The 15,893-nt window shown below is 43.4% G+C and overlaps 1 protein-coding gene across 1 annotated transcript in view; it reads left to right on the top strand.

Annotated features, from left to right (window-relative positions):
• Positions 1 to 14,454: 14,454 nt before the first annotated feature.
• Positions 14,455 to 15,893, top strand: part of LOC104026950 (homer protein homolog 1-like) — a 58,219-nt gene continuing 56,780 nt past the window's right edge. Inside the window, exon 1 of the mRNA XM_075725620.1 lies at positions 14,455 to 14,607. The gene's annotated coding sequence lies outside the window, so the exon portion shown is untranslated. The remainder of the gene's footprint in view (positions 14,608 to 15,893) is intronic.

The raw sequence follows: 15,893 nt of genomic DNA, 5'->3' as shown, positions 1-15,893 counted from the left end.
TCCAGGCGAGCACATCATCACCTGGCTGCTCCGATGCTGGGATAACGGGGCCAGTAGCCTGGATTTAGAGGGTAAGGAAGCCAAGCAGCTGGGATCCCTTTCTAGGGAAGGGGGCATTGACAAAGCAATTGGAAAAGGGGCAAAACCGCTCAGCCTCTGGAGGTGACTTCTGTCAAGCGTGAAGGAAAGGTATCCCTTCAAGGAGGATGCTATGTACCGCCCAAGCAAATGGACCGCTGTAGAGAAGGGTATCCAGTACCTGAGGGAATAAGGTGTGCTGGAAGTGATTTATAGTGACCTGAATGATGAGCAGTTGCCCAAAGATCCAGATGAAGTCAGATGCACACAACCCATGTGGTGGAAGGTGGTACAGAGTGCACCAGCATCATATGCCAACTCGTTGGCAATACTGGCCTGGAAAGATGACGAGGCACCAACGGTGGATGAAGTGGCTGGCTGACTCCGGGAATACGAAGAAAGTCTCTCTTCCTCCCTATGGGCCTGTGTCTCGGCTGTGGAAAAACTGTCTTATAAAATAGGCCGAGAGTTCCAACAACTCAGAGAGGATCTGTCCTACTCCCCACCTGTACGGACCAGTGTCTCAGCCATTAGGAGTCAACGTCCTTATGCTCAAGAGAGAGGATGGAGAGGATACACACCACGGGGCACCCTGTGGTTCTACCTGCATGACCACGGAGAGGACATGAGGAAGTGGGATGGAAAATCAACTTCGACCCTAGAGGCACGGGGGCATGAGTTGCAAGGAAAAACTATTACAAAAGGTGGTTGTCCCAGGAAAATTGCAGCTCCAGTTTCCAGTGAGCAGTTTCCCAGACAGAGTAAGAGGGCTATTTCTACGCCCGATCTTAATCAAGGGACTTTTGATTCACATTTACAGGAAGTGAACAACGAATACTGTGACCAGTGTTAGAGGGGCCCTGCCTCCAGCCACGTGGAGGAAAGGGACAACCGGGTTTCCTGGACTGTGTGGATTCGATGGCCTGGAACGTCAGACCCACAGGAGTAGAAGGCTCTAGTGGACACTGGTGCACAGTGTACCCTAATGCCATCAAGCTATAGAGGGGCAGAACCCATCTGTATTTCTGGAGTGACAGGGGGATCCCAACAGCTCACTGTACTGGAGGCTGAAGTGAGCCTAACTGGGAATGAGTGGCAGAAGCACCCCATTGTGACTGGCCCAGACGCTCCGTGCATCCTTGGCATAGACTGCCTCAGGAGAGGGTATTTCAAGGACCCAAAAGGGTACCGGTGGGCCTTTGGTATAGCTGCTTTGGAGACAGAGGAAATTAAACAGTTGTCCACTTTGCCCGGTCTCTCGGAGGACCCTTCGATTGTAGGGTTGCTGAAGGTTGAGGAACAACAGGTGCCAATCGCTACCACAACTGTGCACCGGCGGCAATATCGCACCAACCGAGACTCCCTGATTCCCATCCATAACCTGATCCGTCGACCGGAGAGCCAGGGAGTGATCAGCAAGACTCGCTCACCCTTTAACAGTCCCATATGGCCAGTGCGAAAGTCTAATGGGGAGTGGAGACTAACAGTGGACTATCGTGGCCTGAACGAAGTTACACCGCCGCTGAGTGCTGCCGTGCCAGACATGCTAGAACTTCAATACGAACTGGAGTCAAAGGCAGCCAAGTGGGATGCCACAATTGATATCGCTAATGCGTTTTTCTCCATCCCTTTGGCAGCAGAGTGCAGGCCCCAGTTTGCTTTTACCTGGAGGGGTGTTCAGTACACCTGGAACCGACTGCCCCAGGGGTGGAAGCACAGCCCCACCATTTGCCATGGACTGATCCAGACGACGCTGGAACAGGGTGAAGCTCCAGAACATCTGCAGTACATTGATGATATCATTGTGTGGGGCAACACAGCAGAAGAAGTTTTTGAGAAGGGAAAGAAAATAGTCCAAATCCTTCTGAAGGCCGGTTTTGCCATAAAACAGAGTAAGGTCAAGGGACCTGCACAGGAGACCCAATTTTTAGGAATAAAATGGCAAGATGGACGTCATCAGATCCCAATGGATGTGATCAACAAAATAACAGCTATGTCCCCACCAACTAGCAAAAAGGAAACACAAGCTTTCTTAGGCGTTGTGGGTTTTTGGAGAATGCATATCCCAAATTACAGCCAGATCGTAAGCCCTCTCTATCAAGTGACCCGGAAGAAGAATGAATTCAAATGGGGCCCTGAGCAACAACAAGCCTTTGAACAAATTAAACGTGAGATAGTTCATGCAGTAGCCCTTGGGCCAGTCCGGGCAGGGCAGGATATTAAAAATGTGCTCTACACCGCAGCCAGGGGGAATGGCCCTACCTGGAGCCTCTGGCAGAAAGCACCAGGGGAGACTCGAGGCCGAACCCGAGGGTTTTGGAGTCAGGGATACAGAGGATCCGAAGCCCGCTATACTCCAACTGAGAAAGAGATATTGGCAGCGTATGAAGGGGTTCGAGCTGCTTCGGAAGTGGTTGGTACTGAAGCACAGCTCCTGCTGGCACCCCGACTGCCGGTGCTGGGCTGGATGTTCAAAGGGAGGGTCCCCTCTACACATCATGCAACTGATGCTACGTGGAGTAAGTGGGTTGCACTGATCACACAACGGGCTCGAATAGGAAACCCCAGTCGCCCAGGAATCTTGGAAGTGATCATGGACTGGCCAGAAGGCAAAGATTTTGGAATATCACCAGAGGAGGAGGTGATGTGCGCTGAGGATGCCCCACTGTATAATAAATTGCCAGAAAATGAGAAGCAATATGCCCTGTTCACTGATGGGTCCTGTCATCTTGTGGGAAAGCATCGGAGGTGGAAAGCTGCTGTACGGAGTCCTATACGACAAGTGGCAGAAACTGCTGAAGGAGAAGGGGAGTCGAGTCAGTTTGCAGAGGTGAAAGCCATTCAGCTGGCTTTAGATATTGCTGAACGAGAAAAGTGGCCAGGCCTTTATCTCTGTACTGACTCATGCATGGTGGCAAATGCCCTGTGGGGGTGGCTGCAGCAATGGAAGCAGAGCAAATGGCAGCGCAGGCAGAAACCCATCTGGGCTGCCACATTGTGGCAAGATATTGCTGCCCGGGTAGAGAACCTGGTTGTAAAAGTACGTCACGTAGATGCTCACGTACCCAAGAGTTGGGCCACTGAAGAACATCAAATCAACCAGCAGGTGGATCAGGCTGCTAAGATGGAAGTGGCTCAGGTGGATCTGGACTGGCGACATAAGGGTGAACTATTCATAGCTCGGTGGGCCCATGACGCCTCGGGCCATTAAGGAAGGGATGCAACATGTAGATGTGCTCGTGATCGAGGGGTGGACTTGCCCATGGACAGTATTGCGCAGGTTATCCATGAATGTGAAACATGCGCTGCAATCCAGCAAGCCAAGCGGTTCAAGCCCCTCGGGTATAGTGAACGATGGCTGAAATATAAATATGGGGAGGCCTGGCAGACTGATTATATCACACTCCCACAGACCCGCCAAGGCAAGTGCTATGTGCTCACCATGGTGGAAGCAAATATCCAGATGGCTGGAAACATATCCCGTGCCCCATGCCACCGCCCGGAACACCATCCTGGGCCTTGAAAAGCAAGTCCTGTGGCGACATGGCACCCCAGAAAGAATCGAGTCAGACAACGGGACTCATTTCCGAAACAACCTCATAGACACCTGGGCCAAAGAGCACGGCATTGAGCAATGGGTGCTGGGACATTCAACCATTGGGATACGCATTTAGCAAAAGCCACCTGGTTAGTCAACATCAGGGGATCTGCCATCGAGCTGGCCCTGCCCAATCAACACTTTTACATACTGTAGAAAGGGATAAAGTCCCTGTAGTGCACAGGAAAAATATGCTGGGGAAGACAGTCTGGGTTACTCCTGCCTCAGGCAAAGGCAAACCCATTCATGGGATTGCTTTTGCTCAAGGACCTGGGTGCACTTGGTGGGTAATGAGAAAGGATGGGGAAGTCCAATATGTACCTCAAGGGGATTTGATTTTGGGTGAAAAAAGCCAATGAACTGAACTTTATGATGTTAATTGCTATATAATACTGTATGTTATCTCTTATTGTATGTTATCTCTTAACTGTATGTTAATGTTAATATATAGTACTGTATGATATGGTTGTTATATGCCACATCAATGCTATTTCAGTGAGAATTGCCCAGCTTAATGAAAATGAACTTTTGATGAAACAGTGTTGGAATGAGAACTGGCTTCAGCATGCAGCAATCCAACACTGCACACCACCTCTCCTGCTCTGAAAGACTGTGATGACAGATGGAACCCGAAGGCATGGACTAAATGAACTCAATGGACATTTTAGAGGGATGGCCCATAGACGAAGCGATTGATATCTGTGTGTATATATCAAGATAGGGTAAGCGGTGGTGATTAATTAGAACACATTGGAAAGGGGAGGCCCTGTGCATGACGTAGATGGTATAGAATAAGGGGTGGATACTGTCCTGGTTTCAGCTGGGATAGAGTTAATTTTCTTCCTAGTAGCTGGCATAGTGCTGTGTTTTGGATTTAGTAGGAGAAGAATGCTGATAACACACTGATGTTTTTAGTTGTTGCTAAGTACTGCTTATGCTAGTCAAGGACTTTTCAGCTTCCCATGCTCTGCCAGGCGCACAAGAAACTGGGAGGGGGCGCAGCCAGAACAGTTGATCCAAACTGACCAAAGGGCTATTCCATACCATGTGACGTTATGCTCAGTATATGAACTGGGGGGGGTTGGCCGGGGAGCAGCGATCGCTGTTCAGGAACTGTCTGGGTATCGGTCGGTGGGTGGTGAGCAATTGCATTGTGCATCAATTGCTTTGGATATTGTTGTTGTTATTATTATTATACTGTTACTATTATCATTACTATTTTACTTTATCTCAATTATTAAACTGTTCTTATCTCAACCCAGGAGTGTTTCTCCCTCTTACTCCTCCGATTCTCTCCCCCATCCCACCGGGGCAGGGGGTGTGAGTGAGCGGCTGTGTGGTGCTGAGCTGCTGGCTGGGGCTAAACCATGACAGCCCTGGCAACAGGATTCTCTTGAGGAAGAATATTAACTGTCAACACCATGTTCGAGTTCAAAGTGGTTTTACAAAATCCAACCATCCAAACATTTCTGCAGCCTTAGCAAAATGCTAGTTTATGTAGTGGGATCGTGGAATAGAGGTTTGATTTGATGTCCTATATGGCTCTGGACAAACCCTAATGAGTCTGTTTAGACCCTAAAAATAGCTGGCTTGATGATCCTGCAACTTGCATGTGAAACTACTTTTCCAAATTCCCTCAGTAAGAATATGGGTGGTATTTACCCAGTTATTAAAATACAGACTTCTGTCTTTAACCTGTACAAGTTTTGCTAGCTGCTTCGTTGTGGAGGAGAAATACCTGGAGGGATAGAATGATGATTTCAGACTGTGGATAAGTTAACTGATTTTTTGAAAACTAGGTCATTGAATGCTACCTCATATGAATACTAGTTTTGCAGCAAAGTAGATGACTGTGTGCTGCTATTAAGAACTTGATTAGAACACAAAGTTTATGATTAGCATTGCTGGTTATGATCACTAAGTGAAATTTTGTCTTTCACATTTGAAAAATGCAGCTAGTATTCTTCTATGAGAAGCTTGTATTGAACAAGAAATATCCCTAATCGGAGTGGCACAATAGCAATCAACCTTCTTAATTGAAACTTGACAGTCATGGTGACTCACTTATGTCACCTGACACCTTAATGAAGGTGACTAACAACAACAAAAAACAAAAGACAAGACTTCTGGTTTCAGATACCATTGAGCTTATAAATGAATATGCTTGTATGCCAGAAGTTTGGGAAATTAGTGGTCATGATCAAACTTCACATAGAGCAGACTAAGTAATGATTAAAACTGATACTTTAACTGGCAAATACAAAATTTTGTTCTAAATCATCTTGTCTTGTATGTATGTTGTTTATCTTCCTAAAGAACTGCTTATCTTCATTTGCTTGTAAACACTGAGGGCTTTTTGTTTTGTTTTGTGGTGCTTTTTTGTTTGGTGTTGGGTTTTTTTTTTTTTCTATTAAGTATAATTTTAGTACTTCCTACTCATGGTATTCTGTTTCTAAACACAAAACCTGTTAGAGAGTGGGAAATGGCAGTTTCTGCTACATGGACATGTATTTGATGCTTCAGTTAAGCCTCTTTTGGATATAAACATGTGAGCATCTAAGTGCTCCAGTTATGCAAAACATGGTATAGTCTTCCCTAAGTAAGTAAAATGTTTTTAAATACAGCTTTCTTTAAAACTGACTTTGCAATGGCAAGTGTTCTGTAAGTAAACCTGCTTGTTTCTGGCCAATGTTTATTTCAAGGACTTGGCTTCTTTTGTTTAATATCTATTCTGATATTTATGCAAAGGAGTGAGTGAGGGAGGCTTTTCTAGTTCTTGGTTTGTACATAGGTTTTAAATGCATTGAACCCTACCAGTTCATTCAGGTATGGTGTAAGGAAAATAGTTCCTGTTCATAAAAGGCCATACTGAAGTAACTAACTAGCTCTTAAAAAGTACTGGTTTCTGGTCTTTGATTAGATGCTTCCTAACTGTAGTAGCATGTATTTATTGCTTGAACTATTAAGTATAGGCCTTTAACATAGGCAATTCCAATTCTGTGTGAAATAAATAAGAAAATTCCAGTTTTGTGTGTCACACAGGCGCTTGAGCCAACACATGCACAAACTGTATGGTGTGTGTTTTGTTACTTAGTTTGTCAAAATGCTGGGCAGTTTCCTGAGATCTGATGATGTCCTGTAATTACACTTCCAACAAGTAAACTAACTTCCATCTGGTAAAGCCCTGATATCTATCTGCTATCTTGGGGTTAGAACTACAGTAATTGTAGGTGCCTTTCTGAAGTATAAACTATATTTTAAAGTATCCTTTGCAACTAGTTGATAATCTAGTTCCAGTACAACTAACACATGATACTTTCTTTACCAGCTTCCACCAGTGCAATCAAAGCAAGGGCATGAGCTGTCAGTGAAGAAATGTTTCTTTATGTTATTTGGATAGCAGTACCCAAGGGTAGTATTGATGCAGCTATTCTGCTTCCAGCATGGTTGTCTTCCCTATCAGCTGCTCATCAGTGAGACAGTCTAGTCCAGGTATGGTTGTTCCTCTCCAGCAGTTGGGGCCTGTCCCCATTGCACAGTACTTGGCACAATCCCTTGGCTGACATTTACTGTGCAGACCTGTGTACCTGTTCCCAGATCAGCCTTTGTAGCAGGCTGTGCAGGGCACCGTTTGCTCCAGGCACAGTGTATGGTTGTACCAGTATATTTAAAAACAGATTGTGCCCTGTATGCTTGCTGTGAATCTCGCCATTATGGTGGGAAGTGGCCTGACAGTGGAAGGCACATTGTTGGGAGAAACGGGATTTGGAGCCGTCCTAGGAATGCCTTGAGTGATCTGATGATCAAACTGCTCCGGAGGCCCATCAGGGACAGGATTTTGGGTGTCCAGCCATAGGAGGAGTCTCAGAACACGTTTGGCATACGCGTGGCATGAACGATCAAGGAAAAAGTGATCTGTCACTTCCAGTTATAGCTCAATATAGATGCAACCACTGCTTCTGAAATGCAATAGTGTTTATTAGGCTGCCAGTTATCAAAAGGGAGGGACTTGCTGGTATGGTAATAGCATACTCAAAGTGAATTAAAAAGGCTTTATAGTTCCTGCAGTGCTCAGTGGGTTGTTTCAAATTGATTTGTTATTTATTAATATAAAATTAATTTGTTTACTTTTCTAGGAGTCTAATTCAGTTCCTTGATACAAGTCAATTCTCATCTTGTGATGTGGACCAATGATTCTTTTTGAACTTAGTATGCAGCTGTAGCAGTCTTGAAGGGATTGTGAATTGTTTGAAGATCAGTTGATGGTGATAGTGATGAAATGCATGTTTATTCAGCCTGGTTCATTCCACTTGCTCCATATGTAAGTTCTGATACTTCCACTGGTGCTGGTGAAGGCATGACTTCAGCTTTGAGCTGTCTGCAGTCAAAGTGCAGGTTGCACTAATCATTTATTTGGTGTTTATTTCTGAGGGTTAAGTGTAAAAGCTCTCAAAACTGACTGTTAACTGACAACTTCTTAATGTTAAATAAGGGGTTTGTGGGTTTTAAACTGTAAATGAAAGGAATGACAAGTGCCAGGCCCACTAAAATAAAAAGCATTTTCACATGTAGAAGGCATGTCAAAATTAGTAACTCGGAGATGCAGAAAAAGGTGAGGTGGACTTGGTTGATGGAGTGAGAAGTAGTAAGAGGGGTGTGATCATTTCTGTATGAAGACCTACAAGAAAGCAAATGGAAGTTTAAAGCCAATAAAGAAGGTAATGAAAGAAAGCTAGTAAGAAACATTACAAGGAGGGGTTGCTAAAGATTGTGGTGCCAAGTGAGGAAACCTTATTTTGCTACAGAAATATCTTAAAGACAAATTCCAAGTGTCTTATAATAAACAAGGAAGATATACGTATTCCTTGTTTTTTCTGTTGTGAACAAGTTGCTGAGAGATCTAGTCCTTAGAATAGCAAAATTATGACTAGTATTAGTTGAGTGTTTTCTTTCAAAGTCAAAGATGATCTGAAAAACATCAGTTAAATTTAATCTGAAAATACTAATTTTTAAATGCTATCACTGTTTACCATATAATTGCTGGTTTATCTCAGTGGAAACACTTGATGAATCGATTCTATGATTTTGTCTTCCTTCTATTCCTTTTTAGGTTCCAAAATCCTCATCTGTCTCTACTGTCAAATGCCTCAGCTTTGTCTCTGTTGCCATGTACCTGTGAAATACAGCACTAGCCCTAGTGCCAACCTTCTGTTCTTGGTTCCTTCTTGCTGTGCAGTGACACTTGTCAATGCTGCTGAAGGATTTCATTACAGCAACTAAATTGATCTAACCAAACTTTAGAACAGAGGGTGTCGATTTTTGGACAGTCTCATGCTTTCATATCAGGACAAAGCAGGGCGTTTCAGTCTGTCAATTGTTTGAATGTGCCACTGTGGGTGGTACTTCTACCACTGTTGTCTTATGACCCTTATATCCCACCAAACAGCATGATTAACATTAAAGAGTCTTCATGTGTCTGCAGGGTGCTGTTTCTCCCCATCTGTGCCTCAGCAACAGCACCTAAGTAGCCCCATCCAATTTGGCTTAATTCTCACCTTGTTCAGTCAGCATCAATTGGTCTAATTAGTCATTTGCAAGGGGCAGTAACAGCCCTTCTCACAGGCTGAAAATTGTTTTGCAAAGGAAACTACTGAACTATAGATTTCAAAGAGTCCATGAACTAATTCGAGCGTGTCTGAAACATGACAAGGAAAACATGCTGGATGGGAATAGGCTTGCGTTCTGGAGATTGCAGTAGATTGAAAATCATGTTTCCTTTGGTTCCATTTTTCCCCTGTGGCTTTCCCCCTCTTTTCCTTCTTCCCATGAGTGTTGTAATGGTTCTGAAGACTGTAGATACTGTCCCTGAGGACCATATTCAGGTCCTGGTTTGTTTCTCTTTCTCTGGGTTTTAAAGATCATCAGTTGAATCACTGAAACTCAAGTTATTCAAGGGGAGGAAAATGTCTATTTAATTAAACTCAAGAACTGGTGGTGTGGAGGGCAGGAAACTAACTTGCTCATTGTATTGTTGCGTGTTAAAGTACTGTGCTAAGTAATAGTAGAAATTCAAGCTGAACAGTTAAGCTGTTCTCTGTTAAAATACTTGCATGAGTTCTGTAAGAGTAATCTGACTGACACACAACTTGATCGCATGGGAGATTTTAGATGTAAATTGCAAAGGAAAGATTGCCTCTATATGGAGATTATCAGGGAACTAGAGGAATTAAAAAGAAAACCTGGTTATCAATTGCTTTTGGACCTTTCTAAACTTTTTTCCTAACAGGTATGAATGGCATTATTTCTTCCCTTGCTCTACATCGTGCTGTTTAGGCTTCATTCATCTCACTTCTGTTTGTGTTGCAAGTGTGGCAAAGTTGCTTTTCCATGCTGTAGAAGAGGGAAATGTGTATTTTTAGACCATTGCCTGCCTGTTTGATATTCCAGATGCAGTTTAGCTTAGTTTACTCTATGTAAGGGCTGTTACAGGAATGTTAACATCTAGACTACTTTCAGAAATGTCTCAGCCTGTTGTTCCAGGGTTCTTTGTTCATAGAATAGAACCTGACATTAGATTGTTTTTCTGTTTGCTTCTGGTTAATGCTTTTAGTGACTAGATGTGAAAAATAGCTATACATCTTAAACTTAATTGTCTAGTCATAAAGATAGAAGAACTCCTCTCTACTTCCTTGGCAAGAATTTTTGGACAGAGCAAAATCTAGGAATTAAATACAACTTTGGATCAATTTTTGCAATTATAATTGCTTAGATATTTACGTATAGTGAAAATACTATCCTAAAATTCAACCTAATGTAATTTAACTGCCTCTTAAGTCATTAAAAGCTGATGACTAGTTCTCTCCAATCTTGTAATTTAAAAAAAAAAATTAAGGTAAAAGTTAATTCAGAGACACCTTTGTCCGTTTACTTGTACGATTTAGAGGAATAAACACTTAGGTACCTAGAAAAAAATCTGAAGATGTATATACCCCTGGAATAACTTAAACTGAAGTGAAAAGAGTGAAAATAAAGCTAAGTACTTGTCCTTGGTAATACACTTCATGTTATCTCATCGGACTCCCAAAGCTCTCACTTAATTCATGGTATGAAAAATGAGCTTTTGAAGGTTGGGTGGAAGGTTAAAAAAGAAAACCTTATAGATATGGACCTTCATGCAAGCCATTAGAGGAACTTTCATAGTTGGTGATAAATTCTTGGTGTGGTTTTTTTTCCTGTAATGCTTTGGCTCATTTGACTACCCACAGAACTTCAGCAGCATGCTGGGGGCATGTCTCTATGCTGGGGGTATTGGAGAAGAGGCATTTATTCCAGTTTGGACCTTTAAAAAAAAAATGTATATCAGGATTAAAGAAGTTAAAGCAAGTCTAATGTTTATCTATTTTTCTTCCTTTTTTAAGTCAGGTTAACAGTACACTGTATATATCCTCCAGGTACCTTTTTTTTACTCTTTAGAGCAAGCAGCTCCACATTCACTGACATTATACAAAAAATCTAAGAGAACTTTGTTAGGTTTTTTCCTTGCTTTAGAATATAAGCCTTAATTTTATGTAGTATCTATTTTATTCAGAATATATAAGTTTGTATCTTAACTGGCAAATGTAATTCAGCATGTTCTGTTTTGATCAGGACTTTGAGGGCATAGAATCATAGAATGCTTTGGGTTGGAAGGGACCTTTAGAGGCCATCCAGCCCAACCCCCCTGCAGTGAGCAGGGACAGCTTTAACCAGATCAGGTTGCTCAGAGCCCCGTCCAACCGGACCTTGAATGTTGCCAGGGATGGGGGCCTCCACCGCCTCTCTTGGGCAACCTGTTCCAGTGCTTGACCACCCTCATTGTAAAAAAACTTCTTCCTTATGTCTAGTCTAAATCTATTCTTCTTTAGTTTAAAATCCATTACTCCTTGTCCTGTCACAACAGGCCTTGCTAAAAAGATTCTCCCCATCCTTCCTATAGGCCCCCTTTAAGTACTGAAAGGTCGCAATAAGGTCTCCCCGCAGCCTTCTCTTCTCCAGGCTGAACAACCCCAACTCTCTCAGCCTGGCCTCGTAGGAGAGGTGCTCCAGCCCTCGGATCATTTTTGTGGCCCTCCTCTGGACCCGCTCCAACAGGTCCATGTCCTTCTTGTGCTGAGGGCTCCAGAGCTGGACGCAGGGCTCCAGGTGAGGTCTCACCAGAGCAGAGTAGAGGGGCAGAATCACCTCCCTCGACCTGCTGGCCACGCTTCTTTTGATGCAGCCCAGGATACGGTTGGCTTTCTGGGCTGCAAGTGCACATTGTTGGCTCATGTCCAGCTTTTCATCTACCAGCACCCCCAAGTCCTTCTCTGCAGGGCTGCTCTCAATCCCTTCATCCCCCAGCCTGTATTGATATTGGGGGGTTGCATGTTGGGCTCTGCTTGTTAGAGCTTAACAGGAGTGCCTTTACCATCTTGGGAGCCCCAGAAAACAGCAGTGCTAGACTACAAGCTGTTTTGTGCAGTCAGGAGACAGACTTCTAGCTGAGGTTCAGCATGACGAGGACAAGCAACTAGTGAGATACTACTTAGATGGAAGGATGAAATGCCTGAGCTACAAGCGTCATTATGACTTGCATCTAAGTACGTTGAATTTTTATTGCAGAATCCTGTGCGCTCTGTCATGTTCTTTCTCTGAAGAATGTGCATATGTTTTTAAGTTTCAGTTTTTGCTTTCTCTGATTTGTGAGAAAGCAAAACATGAGTTTTTGCTGTTGATCTGGACATTAAGCATATCTAGTAAGACCCATCTGATTTCAATCTATCAAGGATGAATTTGGTCCATTGCTTATTTGAAAGAAAATGAGCGGAACAGTGTCATTCAGATTGTCATTATATTCTGAGAAACAGTAATGCAACTAGTGGATTCAGTTAAAACTTCTCTACTGGTATCTTGAATTTGCTTGGGAAATGAAGAAAAAATAATTAAAGTATCTGTCATGCAGTGAAGTTAACAGTGACCTACTAAAATAATTTATTCCATCAATCTCATGAATTTTAAGTTAACATGTTAAAGCCTTCCCCACCTGATGTTAGGCATCTGAAGAGGGGATGAGACACAAGACAATTCTTGGCTTCCAAGTGCTTTTGCATCTTCTGTGCCTGGTGATGTGGTGAGGGGCTGTGAGGGGGTTGTTCTTAATGTAGGATATTGAGGGGGAGAATCTGTTTGCTTGGTGTGCTCAAAGTATGCTAACTGAATTAGTGACCAACTTTATTTTAAATTTTGTGTGTCCTTTTTGCTGTTTGAAGAAAACTGAAATAATAGGTCAGTCTTGCCTGTGTAGCATGTTTAGCACTTCGTGTGTAATATCTTTGAGGTGTGTACATATATGTGCATGTGTATATGTATATATGTAAAAACACTGATCAGAGCATGTCAAAATGAATGGGACCTTAAGGCTATGAAGGCAAGCAGGACAAAGAAGAGTATCAGAGACAAATATTTAGGAGACAGCTGTTTGAGAACCTTGTTCCTGCTGTTTTGTAGGGTTTCACAGTCAGTGAGATGCCTGAACCAGAAGTACTGGTGAAATAGATTGGAAAGGCGTATTTTTGAAGAGGGAGGGTGCCAAGGAAGAGTTGGTCAGGTCAAATGAATGAGTTGCAATGAGGCAAGAAGGTAGATCTGAGAGAAGGATCAAAGTAAGGTCACTTGGGTCCCAGACTAAGACTCGCTCCATTCTCTTGTGCCTGGGGGTGCCAGCACAAGAAGTGTCCTCTCCTGCCACTACCACTGTCCTGACAATAAACTCATGCTTGGCTTTTCTTGTTCTCTGTGGAGAGTTGGAACTTGGGCACTGATTTGTCCTGTGCTTTGCAACTCTGCTAGCTTCCATGTTGTTGATGTTATTAAATTTGTGAGACTGTAATCTGTGCTGTGCTACAGTTAATTTTAAATCTATGCTGTGGAAGAAGCTCTTTTCTAAATTTTACCAATAACTACTATCCTTCACTGGTCTCTTATGAATGGGAAGCTCAGACAGAAGAGGAATGAGTTTAAATGAACTTTCTCATTGCTCTTCATAATTCTGTTTTTTGGGTTTTGTAGGGTGGTTTATTTTTTTTTGTTTAATAGCAAGAGCCTTATTTCCCCAGGTATGGTAATCCTAGCTCTTGTGATTTTTATATGATGACTATAAATTGTTAGTGATGTCTGCAATTGCCTTACAGTGCATGCTTGTAGGATACTCTTCTGCCTTTCTTCTCTCCCTTCCCTCTCTGGAACATCTTATGTATGGGCTTCCTGAGCATTTAGTTAAGAGTAGCATATATACAGTGGTTAATTTTTTCCCCAAATGGACTGTTTTATAGGATTACATGCTCATCCACATCAGTGGATGTGCCAAAATGTTATCAGAAGGAATCCGATTTAAAACATCTTTTCTGCCCTACATTTTGAAGTTATCTGCTTTCCTGATTTGCCTCCTGTGTCATACAGAAACTTTTATTCATTGATACAAATAATCATAAGTAGACATTTTTTCTACTAATGAAAGTCCATAATCGCTGACTTCCGTATAAAAAAATACTGATTGTTTTCTCTCTCCCCCCCCCCCCCATTTTGCTTGCATATGTATATTAATGCACTTATCTGCTCTGTGCAGCAACACATACAGAAGTTCTTAGGAAAAAAAATTATCATGGAAAGTGAAATATGTACATCCAAGTGGGCACAACTGGCAGATAACAATATTACATACAAATCAGATTCATGACTTTTACTCTCTCTACTTCAGGGAACAACCCATCTTCAGCACCCGAGCTCATGTCTTCCAGATTGACCCAAACACTAAGAAGAACTGGGTTCCCACCAGCAAGCATGCTGTTACTGTGTCCTATTTCTATGACAGCACAAGAAATGTCTACAGGATAATCAGTTTGGATGGCTCAAAGGTAAGCTTTATTTCGGAGACTTTGCTTGCTGATCAACTTCTGTATTTATTTTCCAGTCTGATGTCCTTCATGTATTTAATCAGGTGCTTTTGTCATTATCTGAGTAACAGATTACTGATGTGTTAAAATGGTTACACTGCTTCATTACATATTTTAAGTGTTTATTGGAAAATACTATTTTAAAATCATAGAATCATAGAATCGTTTAGGTTGGAAAAGACCTTTAAGATCATCCAGTCCAACCATTAACCTAACACTACCAAGTCCACCAATAAACCAATTCAGGGTAGAGTAGCAATTTCATGTTTCCCTGGCTTGGTGGCTGGATGATTTATAATGAAAGTAAAAACTAGGAATCGTTAAGATTGGAAAGGACCTCTAAGATCATCATTCCAATCATCAACCCAACACCACCCATGTCCACTAAGCCATGTCCCAAAGTGCCACGTCTACCTGTTTTTTGAACACTTCCAGGGATGGTGACTCCACCACCTCTCTGGGCAGCCTGTTCCAATGCTTGACTACCCTTTCCGTCAAGAAATTTTTCCTAATTTCCAACCTAAACCTCCCCTGACGCAGCTTGAGCCCATTTCCTCTCGTCCTATCGCTAACTACATGGGAGAAGAGACCAACAGCCACCTCACTACAACCTCCTTTCAGGTAGTTGTGGAGAGCGATAAGGTCTCCCCTCAGCCTCCTCTTCTCCAGACTAAACAACCCCAGTTCCCTCAGCCACTCCCCACCAGCCCTGTGCTCCAGACCCTTCACCAGCTTTGTTGCCCTTCTCTGGACACGCTCCAGCACCTCGATGTCTTTCTTGTATTGAGGGGCCCCAAAACTGGACACAGTATTCCAGGTGCGGCCTCACCAGCGCCGAGTACAGGGGGACAATCACCCTCCCTGCTCCTGCTGGCCACACTATTCCTGACACAAGCCAGGATGCTGTTGGCCTTCTTGGCCACCTGGGCACACTGCTGGCTCATGGTCAGCCAGCTGTAGTCCAGCACCCCCAGGTCCTTTTCGGCCAGGCAGCTTCCCAGCCACTCTTCCCCAAGCCTGTAGTGTTGCATGGGGTTATTGTGACCGAAGTGCAGGACCTGGCACTTGGCCTTGTTGAACCTCATACAGTTGGCCTCGGCCCATCGGTCCCAGCCTGTCCAGGTCCCTCTGCAGGGCCATCCTACCCTCCAGCAGATCCACACTCCCACCCAGTTTGGTGTCATCTGCAAACTTACTGAGGGCGCACTCAATCCCCTCATCCAGATTGTTGATTTTCCATGCATTCA

This window comes from Pelecanus crispus, chromosome W (genome assembly GCF_030463565.1).
Source record: "Pelecanus crispus isolate bPelCri1 chromosome W, bPelCri1.pri, whole genome shotgun sequence".
NCBI classification, from domain to species: domain Eukaryota; kingdom Metazoa; phylum Chordata; class Aves; order Pelecaniformes; family Pelecanidae; genus Pelecanus; species Pelecanus crispus.
The sequence above is the reverse complement of the archived record's forward strand: the minus strand, read 5'-3'. Positions and strand labels throughout refer to the sequence as shown.